Source organism: Alosa alosa, chromosome 16, assembly GCF_017589495.1.
Source record: "Alosa alosa isolate M-15738 ecotype Scorff River chromosome 16, AALO_Geno_1.1, whole genome shotgun sequence".
NCBI lineage: Eukaryota > Metazoa > Chordata > Actinopteri > Clupeiformes > Clupeidae > Alosa > Alosa alosa.
This window is the reverse complement of record NC_063204.1, coordinates 11,381,054-11,401,872: the sequence shown is the minus strand read 5'-3', so window position 1 is coordinate 11,401,872 and position 20,819 is coordinate 11,381,054. Positions and strand designations below refer to the sequence as shown.

Sequence of the window (20,819 nt, the reverse complement as noted above, 5' to 3'; positions counted from 1 at the left end):
ATGATATCAATCCTCCAAGAGAAGACTGGCTCAAGGACTCTTGGCAGCTGACTGATCCTCATAAGGGTCACAAAAGAGATGGAATGGCATGTCTAACATCCCACAGCTATCTAAATAAGGATTTGGGAGAATAGAGGTTGCGTATCCTGTGACCTCAAATGTTTTAGTGGGTGAAGAAAAATCACTCTCACTCTTAGGCCATCACACTCACATTATCAGAACCTTGACTGTGGCTTCACACTTTCTTTGGTGTGTAAATGTCTTGACAGTTTTCTTGACCCCAAGTCAAGTGATAATGTAAGACTCAGATGCCTATGGCTCAACACCTCCTTGACTTCTTTTGTGCAAACAGCTGAACTACTGTTTCTAGATGTATATGGTTAGAGAAGTCAGCAGCCAGCTACCTAGTAGACTTAGGGCCCTATTTTGACAATCAGAAATCCGGTGTAAAGCTTATTCTCATCCCGACGTAAAGCTTTTGCCTGTCTTAAACTATACTGTAGAAAAGTAGTCAATAGCGAAAGGCGCATATGAAGTACAGCTGAAGACACACTGTCACGAGGTGTAAGCAGCAATTCCTCAGCAGGATAAATGTCCATAGGTTTTTTAGTCAGTCAGTGGAGCATTACTGGGGTAAGTGTTGCTTTTTTCGATGGTAACCCCTTGTCAGTCAATAGTGAAGTAATTCATTATATAGTATAATAATAACTGCACTTTGCTAATTACAAACAGGTTTTAGTCAAGCATGGTTTAGTGGAATACCTGTTTCATATAATCTCGCAAGCAAGCGTATTCCTTCAAATGCGCCACTGACTACCAAAATACCAATGCGCTGTTGAAAGTTGCGCTGCTTGCTGTTAAAGGGAATGACAGATGTCATTTTTATTGATTTAAAGGATGTTATTCCCAAAACACACCCATAACTGATTAAGAAACATAAGAACCTCATTTTTGCGCCAAGCCCCCTAACAAAACCACCCTGAATGTGGTCTGGACACACCCCTAAATGTATTTAAGCTTTTCGCTAGTTTTAGATCGGCAAGACAGGGCCCTTAATGTTTTCAGTAGTATAATGGATGTTTTCCATGTGTGCCCGATTGCATTTCATTTATAATCGTAGTATTACATTTGAAAAAGGCACAAAAGCTTTTACATTTGTAGATCTGTAAGCACCTTGTGTGCGAATCAGTTAAAATGGCCAAACCCAGGTCTCCTTCATCTCATTTTCAAATAAAATAGGGATTAGGTTTTCTTAATTAATTTTTCAAATAATTGTTGTATGTGTTTCAGTGCCATCTGTATAACACACAGTATCAGCAGTTGTGTGTGCACTCAGGCCTCTGAGTCCAAAGAGCAGCTGCTGTACAAATTCATAAGGGTGGTAAGGAACATTGACGAATGATCCAAAGGCTATCTACGGTTGATGGAGGAACCTGAGAGATGAAGTTCACAGGGTTATCTTTGTCCTCAAGGAAACAATGCAATGACAGTAGTGCAGTGCTTGGTCTACTGAAAAGACAGCTGTGGTTGTTGTTGTTGGACCAGTTTCCAAACTTGCAGAAGTTTAAGGGTGTGAGGTCAGATTTTTGTTCGTAATTAGTTCTCAAGAGATAATGATCTCCTATTCACAAATAAAAGTTTGAGAGCTAAAAATCAAGCATCAGTTTATGTCAGCATCCATTGTCCTTAGCCCTCTACACAATGGCAAGTTATTTCCAAGAACACAATGAACAAATACAATGTATAGTTTAATAATAACAACTCCACAAAATAGAGATCCAAATAAATTTCTGCTTTCTAAAATGGCATAGGCATCAAATAAAATATTTTTAATAAAGTCCTCGCTCATAGGCTTCCAAAACAATGCTATTTCTTTGATGCACTGAAAGGACAGCAGACCAGAGACAGCATGAAAGATGTACAGTAGACAGTAAAAATGAAGTGCACATCGATCAGCAGGTTGGAATTTTCTACATGGCCAGGGAGACGTCAAGGAGTACTCTGAAAGACAGAGTCAAAGACAAGGTCAGAGGGGCATCTCACAATAGCAAACTCCAAATTAGGGACCAAGTTCAGGTGCTGATGATGCTCTGCCATTCTCTCCCACTGTGCCTGCATGTGCCAGCTCCCTCCTGTCTAGAGAAGCCTATTGCCACATGCCTCCACCCTTTTGGCCAGTTTTCCTTTAACAAAACTCTGGTGTGGTGGGAGTCAGTTGATGCTCTGTCCATATTGGGATGGACCATCCCCTACAAAAAGGGTGAATCAACCATGGCCTTGACAGCAGATACAGCAAAGACCAACCTAGAGGTAAGTATTTCAATCTGCTGCTACTGAGAGAAGCAGACAAACAGATAGATAGATAGATAGATAGATAGATAGATAGATAGATAGATAGATAATAGCAAGAATGATGGACAGATATTTGAGTGGCTGACTACAGTCAGAGACAGACATATGTAGAGATACAGAGGCATGTCTGACTACAGGATCTGCTCAGTTAGCATTCTGTGCAAGGACTCAGGACCTGCAGTGCTGCTGCTGTAACACTGGGTGATCTGATTGCTTCTTGTCTGTTCACTTACAGCAAGTGACATCTGCGAAATAGACCAACCGAGGCTTGACCCAAACAAGGTGAGATTTACAGACTGAAGCTTATTTATATAGGGCACTTCATACACCGGGATAATTCAATGTGCTTCACATAAGCATACCACAGTATTTCTCCAGAAACCTGAAGAAGTCTGAATGGTGTGTACTGCTGAACCATGTCTGATAGGTAGTTTTGTCCAGCTCTATTTAGATGTTTATAAACAAAGAATTGTGTTGCCTACTTGAAACCAGTGCAGGGACAGACTGTAGGTATTGGAATAATATGATAAATTTTTTAGTTCAGAACCCTAGCTTATGAATTTGCATCACCTGAAACAGTTTGATAGTCTTTTTTGAAAGGCCATTGCAGTAATCAACCCTGCTGGAGATAGATGCATGAATGAGTTTTTCTAAATCATGTTTTGACATCAGAACTCTCAGTTTGGCATTGTTGTTGAAGTGGCAAAAATCTGATTTAGTTATTGATTTCATCATGTTCATGTGTTCGTGTTTGATCACTGTCAAGGAGAGTGACAACCTTAAGTCTTTACTCCTTTTTACAAAATATAATTACTTGAGTTTATTCTATGTTTTTAGACCATTTTAAAAATGATGAGACATCCATTTGTTAATTTAATACACTGCACTGAGGAAGAGATTTAAGAGGACCATTGTCATTAGGGGATCGGGTCAAGTAAATCTGGTCATCATCAGCATAACTATGAGGAAATCAAATTGATTTGTCCAATAGTGGCCCCAACGTATATTTTGTTTTTACCATTTTAACAATTATGACCATACTTTTACTATAATATCTTATTTCAAAACAGGCAAACTTCACCAATTGTGGGTCATTTTTGGATCATTAATTGACATACACCTGTGCGCAATGTTTAATTTAAGTGGAGCGCATGGCGAAAAATTCATCAATGAATTGGGTGTAGAATAAGAAAAAAAATTTTTTTGCTGGGTGTAAAAAGGCCCTAGGACTTATGGTCTGTCTGTCACATGCTAGTCTTAGTATACAATTGAACTTTTTGTCTTGTCAGTGCTCTACATGTTGCTATAACATGTTTTTCATTCATCCAAGTCTTATGTTTTCTCTGTGCAGGAATTAATTAGTGCATAATATTTACATTGCAGTCTTCATCATGGGTGATGCATTGATGGCAGAGTTTGGGGCGGCGGCTCCTTTTCTGAGGAAGTCTGACATGGAGCGTCTGGAGGCCCAGACTCGCCCCTTTGACATTAAGAAGGCCTGCTTTGTGGTGGACCCAGAGGTTGAATACGTGAAGGGAACGGTTCAAAGCAGAGACGGTGACAAAGTCACTGTTCTTACTGAGTACGATAAGGTAATGCATGGCAAATACATTTTAAACCTATTTCAGAGTTTTTATTTACTGACCTTACTGAATCACTTGCATTCTTATATGTTTTTCAATTTAGCTATTCTTTCTCACTTACTCACTCTTACTTACTGACAGCTTACTATATAAATACAATTTTGTGTTGTGCTGCTTAGATTTATAACGAATATGTTACACAAATATGAAAGAGAGAATGATTTTGTTTCTATCACACAGACTGTAACGGTGAAAGATATAGATTGCCACCAACAGAACCCGCCAAAGTATGATAAAATTGAGGACATGGCGATGTTCACCTTCCTGCATGAGCCTGCTGTGCTGTTTAACCTCAAAGAGCGTTACGCAGCCTGGATGATCTACGTGAGTACAAACATGAGGCTCTGTCCCATAGTAGCAAAAATAATGTCCAAACAAAATATATTTTTTTTTAATAGACTTACTCTGTTGCCTCATTTGTTGACATTGGTCGTAATCAATTGTATGTTTATTTTACAGACCTACTCTGGGTTGTTCTGTGTCACCGTCAATCCCTACAAGTTTTTGCCAGTGTACGACAAGTCCGTTGTCGCTGCTTACAGAGGCAAAAAAAGAACAGAAGCCCCACCCCACATCTTTCCATCTCTGACAATGCTTACCAGTACATGCTGGCAGGTAAAGATCTTCTGTTAAAGTAACTGCCTTAACACTAAATGGGTATGCAGTATATTGAAAATGTATGACAAGGGGTCATCAACAATTCATCATATTGGATTAAAATTAATTGTATGAATCATGAATATAACATACTGTATGTTCTTGGTTTTATATTAACATTTCATACCTGTACTTTACACAGACAGAGAGAACCAGTCTGTCCTTATCACGTGAGTATAATTCAGTCTTTGATTCTACATTTCTTGTTAACTTGTCGATGAGGGAGTGAACCTTTACATACTTTTGTTTCCAACAACAGTGGAGAATCTGGTGCCGGAAAGACTGTGAACACCAAAAGAGTCATCCAGTACTTTGCTAGCATTGCAGCCTCTGGAAAGAAGGACCCCTCTCAGGAGAAAAAGGTAAATCACCTCAATGTGTGCTGGACATAATTTCCACTTCTGAGGCATCTACAAGTAACCTCATTTCACAAGATTCACTCACTCTGTTAAGAGAGTCTGGACACTCACAATTGTGAAATGTTTCCTACTTCAGCATTGTAATGGACGTAGATTTTACGTTAACTTTGAAATCACATTGATCAGTGATTCATAACGTTATTTTTCTACTTTACCTAACCTCTACAAACTGCTAATAAACCACATTGGTAGTGAGGAAATAATGTATTTAACTTTGCTACATTTACATATTCTTCAAACTGTAACTTTTTCATGTTTGCAGGTATGGCTATAACCTTTTACCACAGCCACTTTTGATTTCAAAATGAATGTCATCCCTCTTGTTCTTTGACCTGCCATCATGGTGGCTGAGGGAAACATAAACACATTGAAAGGAGCCAAACTAGTATCTCAGTAAAATGAAAATGAGCAGAGATACTAGATGGGTGTGACCAGGCCAGTCTCCAAGACCTAGCATTTGAAAGGTGAGTTGATATATTGTGTTTTATTTTCCCAGGGCACACTGGAAGATCAAATCATCCAGTGTAACCCTGCTCTAGAGGCTTTTGGTAACGCCAAGACCATCAGAAATGACAACTCCTCCCGATTCGTAAGCCCTCTATTGGTTTTCAACTATTTATCAACTAAAATCCAATGCTTCTATCACTGCCATGTTTAATTTTCATGTGTCACTCATGCTAGGGTAAATTCATCCGTATCCACTTCGGTGTGAGCGGCAAGCTGGCATCAGCAGATATTGAGACCTGTAAGTAAATAAGCCCTTTTTGATCTTCTTCATCTGTGGAGACCGAAGGCAAAGACTGAAAGTTATAATTACTCTTCAATCCCCCAGATCTGCTTGGAGAAGTCCCGTGTCACTTTTCAGCTCAAGGCTGAGAGAGACTACCACATCTTCTACCAGATCCTATCCCAACAGAAACCGGAGCTGTTGGGTGAGAAATGCATGTATACTGTATCTCCAGTCATGTGTGGACATGAATGTGAAATAAGTGTCTACTTATTCGTTTCCTTAGCTCAGTTACAGTATCATTACTTGACCTACATGTATGGTCTTGCTTTCTTCAGAGATGTTGCTGATCACCTCCAACCCCTATGACTACGCGTTCATCTCCCAAGGACAGACACAAGTAGCCTCTATTGTTGATGCTGATGAGCTGGTGGCTACTGATGTGAGTCGGCCTGCTTTCACTTTCTCATATAATCATACAGAGGTATGTTGGGAGATGTAGTTACTGAATGCAATATTTTACTTGTTACAGGATGCCTTTGATGTGCTGGGCTTTACTCAAGAGGAGAAGAACGGTATTTACAAGATGGTTGGTGCCATTATGCACTATGGCAACATGAAGTTCAAGCAGAAGCAGAGAGAGGAGCAGGCAGAAGCTGATGGCACTGAGGGTGTGTATTCATTTTTCATGTTGGATGTAATGTCCACATGTTACGGTTAAATATGGGTAGAGAGGTGTAACTGTGAGGTTTCCACTCCAGATGCCGACAAAGTCGCTTACCTCATGGGCCTGAACTCTGCTGACCTCATCAAGGGTCTGTGTCACCCAAGGGTCAAAGTAGGAAATGAGTGGGTCACCAAGGGACAGAATGTAAATCAGGTAATATCAGAATTCAGAATCAGAGCTCTTGTGATATTATAGTATTATAAGTATTATAAATATTTATAGTAGTAAACTACACTGAGTCACTAATGTGTTATGTACAAGGTATAGCTATTAAATAACAGGGCTGTTATAAACCCATGCCTGTATAACAAGTTACCGAAGTGATTCATTCCATACTATCATTATTACAGCTGCTACACCTCATCCATTGGCATTTTCCATGTTATGTATTCCCCTTCATCTTTAGGTGTACTACTCTATTGGAGCCCTGTCCAAGTCAGTGTATGAGAAGATGTTCAACTGGATGGTTGTCAAAATCAACCTGACACTGGACACCAAACAGCCTCGCCAGCACTACATTGGTGTGCTGGATATTGCTGGATTTGAGATCTTTGATGTGAGTCTTAAAGCTAAGACAAACACTATCATTTTAAGCAAAATATATAATATTAACAAAATCCCTATTGTGTTTCAGTTCAACACCTTTGAGCAACTGTGCATCAACTTCACTAATGAGAAGCTGCAGCAGTTCTTCAACCACCACATGTTTGTGCTGGAGCAAGAGGAGTACAAGAAAGAGGGCATTGTGTGGGTGTTCATTGACTTTGGCATGGACTTGGCCGCTTGCATTGAGCTCATTGAGAAAGTGAGTGACACTTTATTTACTCACATTTTTCTTTGAAGGCATCGATCACTACATGGAGAACCACTCCTTTATTATTTGTGTGGTTGAAAAATGTTTTGAATCATAATGCTTCCATGTTTTTTCCTCCCTAGCCCATGGGTATCATGTCCATCCTTGAAGAGGAGTGCATGTTCCCCAAGGCCAGTGATGCAACATTCAAAGCTAAGCTTTATGACAACCACTTGGGCAAAAATGCCTGCTTCCAGAAGCCCAGGATTGTCAAGGGGAGACCAGAGGCCCATTTCTCCCTGGTTCACTATGCTGGCACTGTTGATTATAACATTGGCAACTGGCTGGTGAAGAATAAAGACCCTCTCAATGAGACCGTGGTCGGACTCTTTCAGAAGTCAAATCTTAAGATGTTGTGTGCTCTCTTCGCCAACTATGCTGGTGCCGAAGGAGGTATTCTGTCAATCCCTTAGTAACTAATCCTGTTACATTAATTAATTATCATCATGTTTATGAGAAGATCTGATGGACATGTGATATTTTAATAGCCCCAGATAGTGGTGGTGGTGGCAAGAAGAAGAAGGGTTCTTCTTTCCAGACTGTATCTGCCCTTCACAGGGTAAGTGTGGCAGGTTAAATCAACATACTAAAGTGAAGATATTTATTAGTACCACATATATTTATTTTAAGTACATATAGATCAACTGGGATTCTGTCCAGTCCTACTGATTTTCATTTAAATGTCTGAACAACAGGAGAATCTGAACAAGCTGATGACCAACTTGAGGTCAACTCACCCCCACTTTGTGCGCTGCATCATCCCCAACGAGACCAAGACTCCTGGGGCCATGGAGAATCCTCTGGTCATGCACCAGCTGCGCTGTAACGGTGTGCTGGAAGGCATCAGGATCTGCAGAAAGGGCTTCCCCAACAGGATCCAGTACGCAGACTTTAAACAGAGGTAAAATCTGTTATTTTTTGTTATAATTATTATACACTTATTACAACAATATTGAGAGAATATGTCTATATCAGAACTATTTTAACCGCTTTAGATACCGTATCCTGAATCCTGCAACTATCCCTGATGGACAGTTCATTGACAACAAAAAAGGAGCAGAAAAACTGCTTGGATCCCTGGATATTGACCACGAGCAGTACAGATTCGGACACACTAAGGTGGTTTATAGTACAATATTCCCATAAACCATCCATGATAAAGCAAACACTGTGTGACAATCTGACACTGACAATCTGAGGTTTTTTTGTGTCATATGTTTTGGTAGATGAGGAATTCAACTATACTTGTATATATACGTTTATACGTTACCTGTTTTTACTCTTAACAGGTGTTCTTCAAAGCTGGTCTCCTGGGAACCCTTGAGGAGATGAGAGACGACCGTCTCGCTCTCATCATCACTGGTATCCAGTCTAGAAGCCGTGGACTTCTTGCCAGGATTGAGTTCCAGAAAATTGTAGAACGCAGGTGAGAATAACCTCTAAAAATAATAGCAAAAGGTCCACATTAGAGTTCTCCAATACAGATACAGTTGCTTTGCATTGTTTTATGTAATTGTTTATTTAGATAGGGACAATGCATATTGATGGACATATGTGCAAAGTACACAATGTAAATATGCTAGAGTTAGCACTATAGCTAGTTTTCATCTATTAATCCATTACACCATCTATTACACCATCCATTAACAACCATATGTTTATATTTATTGTTGACCAATAAAGACAAATTTAAGCACTAATTGCATTATAGGGACTCACTGCTGGTGATCCAGTGGAACGTCCGTGCATTCATGGGTGTCAAGAATTGGCCCTGGATGAAGATGTACTTCAAGATCAAGCCCCTCTTGAAAACTGCGGAGTCTGAGAAAGAGATGGCAAACATGAAGGAAGAATTCCTGAAGTTGAAGGATGCCTATGCAAAAGCGGAGGCTCGTAGAAAAGAGCTGGAGGAGAAAATGGTTTCTATTCTCCAAGAGAAGAATGACCTGCAACTTCGAGTCCAGACTGTAAGTATGACACACAAACTCTTGTTTAAACAGTAACATTTCAAATGTGTAAAATGGAGAACCGGTAAATAATTTATATAAACACAGACTGTGAGTATAGCCTACTCTCCCATATAAAGGGACACCAGGCAACGTTTTCGTGTTAATTAATCATCTTCGTGAGTCGGTATATGGTTAAATTACTCATTACAGGGCGAATGAAGACTCTCTCGCCCGCCCCTACTGCCTGCAGGAATAATATACCGCTTGCAAGTTTGGTGTATCCTACCCGCAACCTTCAGTCTCACAAAGTCTCAGACATCGCGAGAAGCAGGATCAGTTTACATCCTGCATCCCCAGCACAGAGGCAGGTTAACAAAACCCGGCTAGCGATTGTTGCAGGCGTGTGTATAATGGCAGAGCTGGCGAAGAAGCAGCGAAAACCTTTGACGGAAAATCTAAAGAAAAGGAAAAGAGCTTCAGACCGAGCGAGGGCTCGCACACGTAACGACACGTACAGGACACTTGCACGACACTGTCCCTTTAATACAGTTTAGGGGGGATTAATACAGTTGAGGGGGCATAGGCTTACATTTTACAAACCAAAATCGATTAAGAACAAAGTCCTCGATGTTCAGCATTTTCTTTATTACAAGCGTCAATGAGAACAACAGTTAACATAGTCCTCACTTACATGATTTTGGTTTGGAGAACACATCCATGTTCCCTCGCGTCTCATGGCCACTCTAGGCTATGTCATGCTTCTGTGTTCCTGATCGCTAAACTTTTGTTTTCCTTTCCTGTTGGTTAGCAGTTGATATAGAAGCACCTAGCATAATTTGACTTCAGCGGTGAGAAATCCTGCTGAGAGAGAGGCACCCGCAAAGTGGTCCTGCACTCATTTGTGTCTCTGCATTGTGCTACGTTTAGTTGAAGTCAGAAGTTGGTCCGTCCAGTCAATAGTCCCACATTCACGCCGCTCCATTATTAGATTAATGTTATCAGACAGCGCTGTAAAATGTGTGAGGGAATTTCTCGGATTATGATTGCTAGAATTGCAGGATTTAAATAAATGATGTGCAATACCGGCAATCCCGCACTGAAATGTATGCCCTGCATGCAAAATGTCAGATATAGTCATATCTACTTTTATTGGTAGCATCAATCTATCAATCCACAATCTATCCTTCATCCTAGGAACAAGACAGTCTTTGTGATGCTGAGGAGCGTTGTGAAGGTCTGATCAAGAGCAAGATCCAACTTGAGGCCAAATCCAAGGAGCTGACTGAGAGACTGGAAGATGAAGAGGAGATGAATTCAGAGCTGACTGCAAAGAAGAGGAAGTTGGAAGATGAGTGTTCTGAACTCAAGAAGGACATTGATGATCTGGAGCTGACTCTAGCTAAAGTAGAGAAAGAGAAACATGCCACTGAGAATAAGGTCAGGAGAACTGAAAATTGTTCTAATCACCAAGGAAAATGTTTAAGTAAGCAAGTAATGAAGTAATCATTTGACAATGGTCTAATTTACTTTTAGGTTAAAAACCTAACTGAGGAGATGGCAGCTCTTGATGACATCATTGCCAAGTTGACCAAGGAGAAGAAAGCACTGCAGGAGGCTCACCAGCAAACGCTGGATGACCTTCAGAGTGAGGAGGACAAAGTCAACACTCTGACTAAGGCCAAAACCAAGTTGGAACAGCAAGTTGATGATGTAGGCAATAAAAACAGGAACCTATGTCTCACTGCAAAAATGAATGAAGACACTTACACAATTCCTTTTTTTTTATCCCAAATAGCTTGAAGGGTCCCTGGAACAGGAAAAGAAACTGAGGATGGATCTTGAGAGAGCTAAAAGAAAGCTTGAGGGTGACTTAAAGTTGACCCAGGAAAGTCTTATGGACTTGGAGAATGACAAACAGCAGCTTGAAGAGCGGATGAAGAAGTATGTACAAATCATCCATAATAAACAATAATTATACAGATAAAAATATATACATTCCATTTATTATTGGCCTGTTTTAACACAGGAAAGACTTTGAGATCAGTCAACTTAATAGCAAGATTGAAGATGAACAAGCTATGAGTGCCCAGCTCCAGAAGAAACTGAAGGAGCTGCAGGTAAAACAAAAATAAAAGTAAAATTGATAGGAAAGAAAACATTAAAAACAATCTTGTAACAAAATACATGTATGTTTCTTAAAATGAAAAATTTAACTATTTTACTTTCCTTAGGCTCGCATTGAGGAGCTGGAGGAAGAGCTGGAGGCTGAGAGAGCTGCCCGAGCCAAAGTGGAGAAGCAGCGGGCAGACCTGGCCAGAGAGCTGGAGGAGATCAGTGAGAGGCTGGAGGAGGCTGGAGGTGCCACTGCTGCCCAGATTGAGATGAACAAGAAGAGGGAGGCTGAGTTCCAGAAGCTGCGCAGAGACCTCGAAGAGTCCACTCTGCAACACGAGGCCACTGCCTCAGCACTCAGGAAGAAACAAGCAGACAGTGTGGCTGACCTTGGGGAGCAGATTGACAACCTTCAGAGAGTGAAACAAAAGCTTGAGAAGGAGAAGAGTGAGCTTCGTCTGGAGCTGGACGATGTGGTCTCCAACATGGAGCAGGTCTCCAAGAACAAGGTTTGTACAAAATGGCTAAACAAAGAAGCTATAGATTGGGTCTGACTTCAAGATTTTCAAGAAATTGTGAGAAGAATGTTCTGTATTATTTTGTCAGACAAACTTGGAGAAGATGTGTAGAACACTGGAGGACCAGATGACTGAATACAGAACGAAGGCTGAGGAGGGCCAGCGCTCCATCAATGACTTCACCATGCAGAAAGCCAAGCTTCAAACTGAAAATGGTAAGTCAAAATGGTAAAACTAGTTGATATACATAGTAAAAAAAAAATAAGAAAAGAAACATTTTCATTGGAAAATGCATATTATTTTCATCAAGGTGAGCTTACAAGACAGCTGGAAGAGAAAGACTCACTTGTTTCTCAACTGACAAGAGGCAAACAGTCCTACACACAGCAGGCTGAGGATCTCAAGAGACAACTTGAGGAGGAAGTGAAGGTATTCATAATAACTGACTTGCACTCTACAACCATGACATATCTAATAGACGTGTGTCTGATCCTTTCCACAGGCCAAGAATGCATTAGCCCATGCAGTGCAGTCTTCTCGCCATGATGCTGACCTCCTCAGGGAGCAGTATGAGGAGGAGCAGGAGGCCAAGGCTGAGCTGCAGCGCAGTCTCTCCAAGGCCAACTCTGAGGTGGCTCAGTGGAGAACCAAGTACGAGACTGATGCCATCCAGAGGACTGAGGAGCTGGAAGATGCCAAGTAAAGCCCCCTGAACTGACTCTGTATGAACTGTTTAAAATCAATCTTAGACATGGCATGTACATTTGTCATTCACTTTCAATTTATTTTCCGTCAGGAAAAAACTTGCTCAGCGTCTGCAAGATGCAGAGGAAGCTGTGGAGGCTGTCAATGCCAAATGCTCCTCCCTGGAGAAAACTAAGCATAGACTGCAGAATGAGATTGAAGATCTCATGGTAGATGTGGAGAGATCAAATGCTGCTGCTGCTGCTCTAGACAAGAGACAAAGAAACTTTGATAAGGTAAGAAAACAAATGGTCAAAACACCATTGCCATTATGCCTTTTACTATTTTCAGACTCACTCAAAGATTTTTCGCTTTAACAGATCTTGTCTGAGTGGAAGCAGAAGTATGAGGAGTCCCAGACTGAGCTGGAGAGTTCCCAGAAAGAGTCCAGATCTCTTGGCACTGAGCTCTTCAAACTCAAGAACTCTTATGAGGAATCTTTGGATCACCTTGAGACCATGAAGAGGGAGAACAAAAATCTCCAAGGTCCGTTTGATCCTCCCTTAAGACAATACGTATATGATAGTTAAAGTGGCATCACACAACTAACTAATATTGGTCTGCTTTCCAGAGGAAATTTCTGATCTCACTGAGCAACTCGGTGAGACTGGAAAGAGTATTCATGAGCTTGAGAAGGTCAGGAAGACACTTGAACAAGAGAAAGCAGAGATCCAGACTGCCCTAGAGGAAGCTGAGGTACATTCATAAAGATCAAAATAATCACAAATCTACTTTCCCTCATTCCAAGATAGCATAGGATTCTTGCGTTTACAGAAGTATACAACCAAGTCGATTATCATGTTACTATATCTCCACAGGGTACCCTTGAACATGAGGAGGGTAAGATCGTCAGAGCTCAACTGGAGTTCAACCAAATCAAAGCTGACATTGAGCGTAAACTTGCTGAGAAGGATGAGGAGATGGATCAGGCCAAGAGGAACCAGCAGAGAGTGGTGGATACCCTGCAGAGCTCCCTGGAGTCTGAGACTCGCAGCAGGAATGAGGCTCTCAGGGTGAAGAAGAAGATGGAGGGAGACCTCAATGAGATGGAGATCCAGCTCAGCCAGGCCAACAGGCAGGCAGCTGAGGCCCAGAAGCAGCTCAAGGGTCTCCATGCACATATGAAGGTGAAACAATGCGGCACAGAGCTCCATACTCCCATTGACTGTCCGGAAATCTCTACCTGCATAGGTCTTATAGGAGTGCATTCCTAAACTTGACGTAACAGCTAATATTCACCTCTATCACTTTTTGCCCATTCCTACCAAGATTTCCGTCATATATTTTTCCATCTTCTTTATTCACTCACTGGCAGTGGTGCAGGTAGCCCAAGATGTTTTAAAATAATCCACTTATTACTGTACATCTCATACATCCATCTTGTCTGAAAAACACAACTTTGGTTTTTATTTCTGCTCTAGGTTAACTATCTTTTTGGATAGCTAACTGAATCCACTAAAACACTAGTTAGCTAAAACAAGGTTAGGCTGTATATTAGCAATGTAGAAAATACATGTTTACATTTTGTACATTGCAGGATTCCCAACTGCAGCTGGATGACGCTCTACGTAGTAATGATGATCTCAAAGAGAACACTGCTATTGTGGAGAGACGCAGCAATCTGCTGCAGGCTGAACTGGATGAGCTCAGGTCCCTGGTGGAGCAGACTGAGAGAGGCCGGAAACTGGCTGAACAGGAGCTGCTGGACGTCAGTGAGAGGGTGCAGCTGCTGCACTCTCAGGTAAAATCCTAAACATGGTGGTTTTCAGATTCCAGATTCATAGGAGAGAGATTATTTTTACAATGTGACACACACCATTGTGAACATTTCTGTCCTGCCACATAGAACACCAGCCTGCTGAACCAGAAGAAGAAGCTGGAGGGTGATACATCCCAGCTGCAGAATGAAGTAGAGGAGGCTGTGCAGGAGTGCAGGAATGCTGAGGAAAAGGCCAAGAAGGCCATCACTGATGCTGCCATGATGGCAGAGGAGCTGAAGAAGGAGCAGGACACCAGTTCTCACCTGGAGCGCATGAAGAAGAACATGGAACAGACCATCAAGGACCTGCAGCACCGTCTGGATGAAGCTGAGCAAATCGCCATGAAAGGTGGCAAGAAGCAGATCCAGAAGTTGGAGTCCAGGGTGAGTCCTGCGTTTTTGCTAAATAGCTTTTTCTAATAATCAGTGCTCAACCAGATATGATTACAGGTAGACATATCATCATTTGTTCAATATTTGCTTTATTTGTCTACATTAAGGTGAGAGAGCTGGAAAGTGAAGTAGAAATAGAGCAACGGAAGGCCAGTGATTCTGTCAAAGGAATCCGTAAATATGAGCGGCGCATCAAGGAGCTCACCTATCAGGTATATTAAATTATACCATATCAAAAAGACTTTTTACAATACATAATGCTAAATACTAACACAAAATTAACCCACCACTCCCATCTGTAGACTGAAGAGGACAAAAAGAATTTGACCCGTCTTCAGGATCTGGTGGACAAACTGCAGCTGAAGGTCAAGTCCTACAAGAGAACATCAGAGGAGGCTGTAAGTGAACATCCTCTTCTCCTTAGTTTTTCCTTCTCTTCCCTGTTTTATCTGTTATCAAAGTATTTTAATCTATTAACTGCTGAAGATGCACATAAGCAATAAACGAAATATACTTAATTTGTGTGCACATTTCAGGAAGAGCAGGCCAATAGCAACCTGGGCAAGTTCCGCAAGCTGCAGCATGAGCTGGATGAGGCTGAGGAGAGAGCTGATATAGCTGAGTCTCAGGTCAACAAGATGAGAACCAAGAGCCGTGATGCAGGTGGCAAGGTGAGAGCAACAGTTTCCAATATATTGATCATGAAAACATAGAAGGTGCTCTAAGCAATGCCACGCGTTTTTTAGGCTAAAACATTTTATGTCACTTACGGCAAACATCACCTAACCAACCGCTAGCTGTCTGTGTCCGAATACACTGTAAAAAAATGCGATCTCTGTGGACAGCCCAGGCTCCAAAAACGGCAACAAAAACAAACTGGGCAAACCTAGCCCATAAAAACATAACAAACTGTTCCAGCAAATCACAGATGAGATGAGCGTTTAGGAGAGTTTCAATTGCACGGGTGCAGCACGGGAGGGAGGGGGAGGAAGTAGCGAGCAGTCGTGGCTTGTAACCGGAGGGTTGCCGACCAGTAGGAAGTGCCCTTGAGCAAGGCACCTAACCCCTCACTGCTCCCCGAGCACCGCTGTTGTAGCAGGCAGCTCACTGCGTCTGGATTAGTGTGTGCTTCACCTCACTGTGTGTTCACTGTGTGTTGAGTGTGTTTCACTAATTCACAGATTGGGATAAATGCAGAGACCAAATTTCCCTCACGGGATCAAAGTATATTTACTTATACTTACTTACTTAGCTCTCTATTTTGTTTGAAAGTCAACAGAAGTGACGTTACCCAGCATCGCTTAGAGCACCTTTAATATCATTGTCATGACCGGTATATACAGTACTACTATAATACATTGTACTACTTGCAGCCTTTGTCAGTACTAGTCTCTCTCATAGTGCTTAAAATCATTCACTATCATTAGGGCTCAAAATTGGCCCTAGCCAACAGTGAAATTATGGTAAAACTTGAAAGTGGTTGGTAGATTAATAGTAGTTAATTTTGTCAAACCACCATAACCATTGTTAAATCACTGACAATAATATTTATCCACATACTGTATTGCTGACAATATTTTTTTGCTGTATCACAGAAAGGACACGATGAAGAGTGATGCTCTCATGATGGACTTGTCTGAAAAGTTATTGTTTGCTGTGCATTAGTTTTTAGCATGGAATGCATTCCAATACAATCACTTAAAAAGTGTTTCGGTTGTCTGTATGTTCATAAGATACTTGCATGTAACATTCATCAAAGACCCCACCTATACATTCACAACAGGCCTACATAAATGAAGGGGAACAACTAAACTAAGGGCTTTCTTTTTCTTTGATTATGCTATGAACAGAATCAGCCCATTATAAACTTCTTTAAACTAGCAGTCATGCCTACTGTCGCTATCATGTTGAAACGTTAGTCACCAGCACCAGTAAAGTTCGGTATGACTAATTATGTGCTCTGGTCCTTTTTCTGGGTTCAGTTTGTTTGATTCTGAGGTCCTGCTCCGTGAGCACCTAGAGCGCAAGAGACACCTACTTCATTGTCATGCCTACTGTATTTGATTTGTACCAAGTGCTATTACCATTTGAACCAAGGGTTATTAATATTATATTAAGATTAAAAAAAAAAATAGTTATTATTGTTTTTAGTATAAAGAAATGTACCAGGTGCTCTCTCGTGAGATCATTCTAGCTTAATTTAATAAGAGTTTGACTTATTTCAAGGCATCTTAACAAGACAAATTCAACACACTGGCAGCCAAATTCACTTGTCATGATGAGATGTCTTAAAGGCCTTTATGGTAGAGTGGACAAATAGAAGTCATTTTCTGCCGGGAGTTTCCAAAAAGCACCTCAACGACTCTCAGACCATGAGAAGTAAAATCATCTAGTCTGATGAAACAAAGACTGAACTGTTTGGCCACAATTCCCAATGGTGTGTGTGGAAGAATTAGGCACTGAGCTGCACTGATGTTTGTCCTTCTTAAAGCTCTTCTCATCCTCTCAAAGGAACTCTGGATCTCATTCATAGTGACCATTAGGTCCTTGGTTACCTGTCTGACCAAGGCCCTTCGTCCCAGATTACTCGGTTTGGCTGAGCGGCCAGATCTAGGATGATTGTTGGTTGTTCCAAACTTTTCCATTTAAGAATGATGGAGGCTACAGTGCTTTTGGCCGCCTTTCAATGCTGCAGAAATGTTCTTGTATCCATCCCCAGATCTGTGTCTTCACACAACCCTGTCTCGCAGGTCTACGGACAATTCTCTCAACCCTTGTGGCTTGGTTTTACTTTCAAATACTGCTCTCAATCTGATTGACATTTACTGTAGCAAGAATTTCACACCAATGTAGCTCAAACAACATTGAAACCACAACATCATATACGTTTGTATAAGACAATGACTAACCATCATATCTTAAATTACTGTAAATTAAATACAAAAAAGTCAAATGTTTCATCATGACTAAGAAGCAACCAGCGGACCACTGTGAGGTGCACATAGTGATGTCATGCCCAAAGTGAAGCTGCAGTGTTGGATATATGGTCAGGGACCACCTGCAACGCCTTCGCAGACCACCAGAGCACTGCACTAAAAAAAAAAAAAACCTGCCATGCAGCCTATCAAAGCTCAACTTCATGAATATTCATTCATCCTGAAAAATTGCTAAATAAACACCTGAGATGCTACTGAGCTATTACTGAAATAACACTGATGTATTTTCATAGATAATATAATCATATATTTATTATCATAGATAAATAAATAATAAAATAAAAATTAAAAAAAATGTCGATTAAGGTTGCTGATTAATTATTAATCATCAATTCATCAATCTATTCTATTACAATCTTGAAATTATAAGATTAATACTGAAGGCTGAAGATTTTTTATAGACCCTTTCAACTGCGTAAACAAACATGTGCATTCCTAAAGCATTTCCGGTGGCACATCAAACAACATTGAGCTAATGGTAACTTGGGGCGAAACAAAACTTACTAATTTTTTTTTTAAATCAATATTTTGTATAGCATTACAGTAAAGTCTAATTACTTACACAACTAATTACAGTCTAAAAGCATACACTCAACATAGTAAATTCTGCTTACTTTTATTCCTTGAGATCTCCTGTTGCATTGGCACTGAACTGTGAGGGTCCACATCAAGGACCAGAGAAATCTTCCATTTGGGCTCTTTCAGTTTTACTGTCAAAGCTGTAAAAAGGCTGCGAGGTCCTTCTATATGACAAGGTGTCAAAGAGAGAAACAGTATAAATACATATAATTTGAAATAGTATGGATAAATACATAGTATTTAAGTTAAGGCATTTTTAACTATTTTAATTTTTTATCACTATTTCTGATACACTGACCTTAAATTAAGTGAACCCATCTAGTAGGGGGTAAAAACAATAAGAATCTTTCCACATCCTTGTGCTTGTCTTAGGCTGATCTAGGTATTGGCTGCTGCTACCCTGAGATTCTCTAAGGAGATGACAAGGTAACACCTGTTGTGCACACAACACATCTCAACACACGCACACACACACACACACACACACACACTCAGGATGAATGTAGGTCAGAGAGGATCTATACCCATCTCTATATCTGTGGGAGGTGATCTTGAAACTTTTTCTGAAATTTGACCATGGCATGCCATTATGCAGCTCTAAACTGAATATGTTAGCAATCTCGTTCTTAGATGGATGATCGAATCATACGTTTACTTTTCAGCAATAGCCAAATTTCATTAAATAAAATCATAATTTAATTTCAGTAATTACTGGAAAAAATGCATACCATCAAAAAATACAACATGTAACTACCCAATGTCCAGAGGCACCACAACATTCTTTTTATCCAGAATAAAAGGGAGAATAAAAAAAAGATAGAAATATTTGCGTTGATGTATGTTTTATGTGCAAGACTATCTGTTGTGGATTAGATTTAAGTATTTTTTCAGTCTCTTGACATTTAGCAAGAATTTCACAGGGTTATCTTTGTATTCAAGGACAAAGGGAAGGAGATATGCATGTGCATGGTAAACTAGACAGCACTCAGCCTGGCAAGTCACTTTCTTAGCAACTTGAGGGACAGCAACAGGCCTATAAGTCTCTATGGCCAAAGGATACTCCCAAGAGAGGCCTGGCAGTGCAATAAAACAAGGCAATGTGGGCCTTACTCATTTGTTCTGTCTCAGAAATTGTAGCCCATGAATATCACTGTGGCCCAAACAATGCTGAAACCACAACATTTTTATACAGTTGTGAAATGAATTAGCTTTCAAAAAATACTGCAGCTATAAATATGCTGATATAACAGTTTGGCATAGAAAACTGGTCACATGTCCAAAACAGTTAAATGACTTGGTAGGCATAATGCATTTACATTGCATGAGATTCAGCACATATCCCAGTTTATGTGGACATTAATTTAAGATTGAGAAGAGCAAAAATGCATTACATTCAGTCATTATGATTTATTATTCTGTGCTCTCTACATTTACTGGCACCCATGGCAAAGTTGACTAAAACACACTCAAATTCAACCTTGAAGGGAAGCAAATTTATTTTGAGAAAGGAATATCTCATAAAGAAATTAGATATACCGCATAGCGGTGCATAATATGACCGCCGCTCAGTCCTGTACATCTGTTCTGAGAAAATAAATCACACTTCTCAATTTGTCTCCATCTCCTACTCCATTCCCCACTCTTGAAACTTTTGTGTATACTTGAATGTGCATGCCTGTGTTTGTGTGCGCGCGACTGCCTGTGTGCATGCGTGAGTGTGCATGCCTGTGTGTGTATTTGTGTGTGTGTGTGTGTGGATGGATGTGTGTGCATATGTGTGTGTCTGTTTGTGGATGCATGGGTGTGTGCATGCATGTGTGTATGTCAATTTGCCTTATTCTCCCTTTAGAGAATATCGAGCCTGACAAATATGGGATTTTGAGGGCCGATACTGATTTCAACATTTGAGTTTTTCTAAAACTGATAACCAATATATCGGCCGATAGTCATTTTTAACAAACACAATGTAAAAATGTTGTCCATAACAAGGTTCTAATCACGATGGGGTATTATGTATTTGAATAGGCCTAACTATCGAGTTTCCTAATGAAAGGCTCTTCATATACTGTACAGTAATTAGTTTTGTTGTATATTGTGAGCAGTTTATGCTTAATGACTCCCCCTTTATGCAAGCAAAACATTTTACAAATATGATTAGTTAAGCCTTAACCATATCTTCCTTACTTGAAACACCTTTGTTGAAATGCAAGAAATTGAAGACTGAAACTAGGGTGTAGTAGTGGATGTTTGGGAATGAACGTTCAGATACTCACATTCATTTCGTGTAGACTTTTTTGTGGTCTTAATGCAACATTTTACAAAGCACTGACAGTGCCACCAAGGACTGTGAGTGAGTCAACAGCAGAAAAACCTATTTAGCAAACAGAAATG

At 40.4% G+C, this 20,819-nt stretch overlaps 1 long non-coding RNA gene and 1 pseudogene across 6 annotated transcripts in view; one reads left to right on the top strand and one right to left on the bottom strand.

Moving 5' to 3' along the window:
* Nucleotides 1-20,819, bottom strand: part of LOC125309864 — a 54,773-nt gene that overhangs the window by 2,774 nt on the left and 31,180 nt on the right. For 4 of the 6 annotated variants that reach the window (XR_007196202.1, XR_007196198.1, XR_007196203.1 and 1 more), the window contains 5 exons: nucleotides 18,727-18,881; nucleotides 18,464-18,592; nucleotides 9,098-9,199; nucleotides 8,649-8,817; nucleotides 8,116-8,267 (listed from right to left, as the gene is read on the bottom strand). This is a non-coding gene — a long non-coding RNA (uncharacterized LOC125309864). Of the gene's footprint in view, nucleotides 1-8,046; nucleotides 8,268-8,648; nucleotides 8,818-9,097; nucleotides 9,200-18,463; nucleotides 18,593-18,726; nucleotides 18,882-20,819 lie in introns of those variants that run through there. The other 2 variants (XR_007196199.1, XR_007196200.1) reach the window with 2 other exon arrangements.
* Nucleotides 2,250-16,561, top strand: LOC125309855 (annotated as a pseudogene).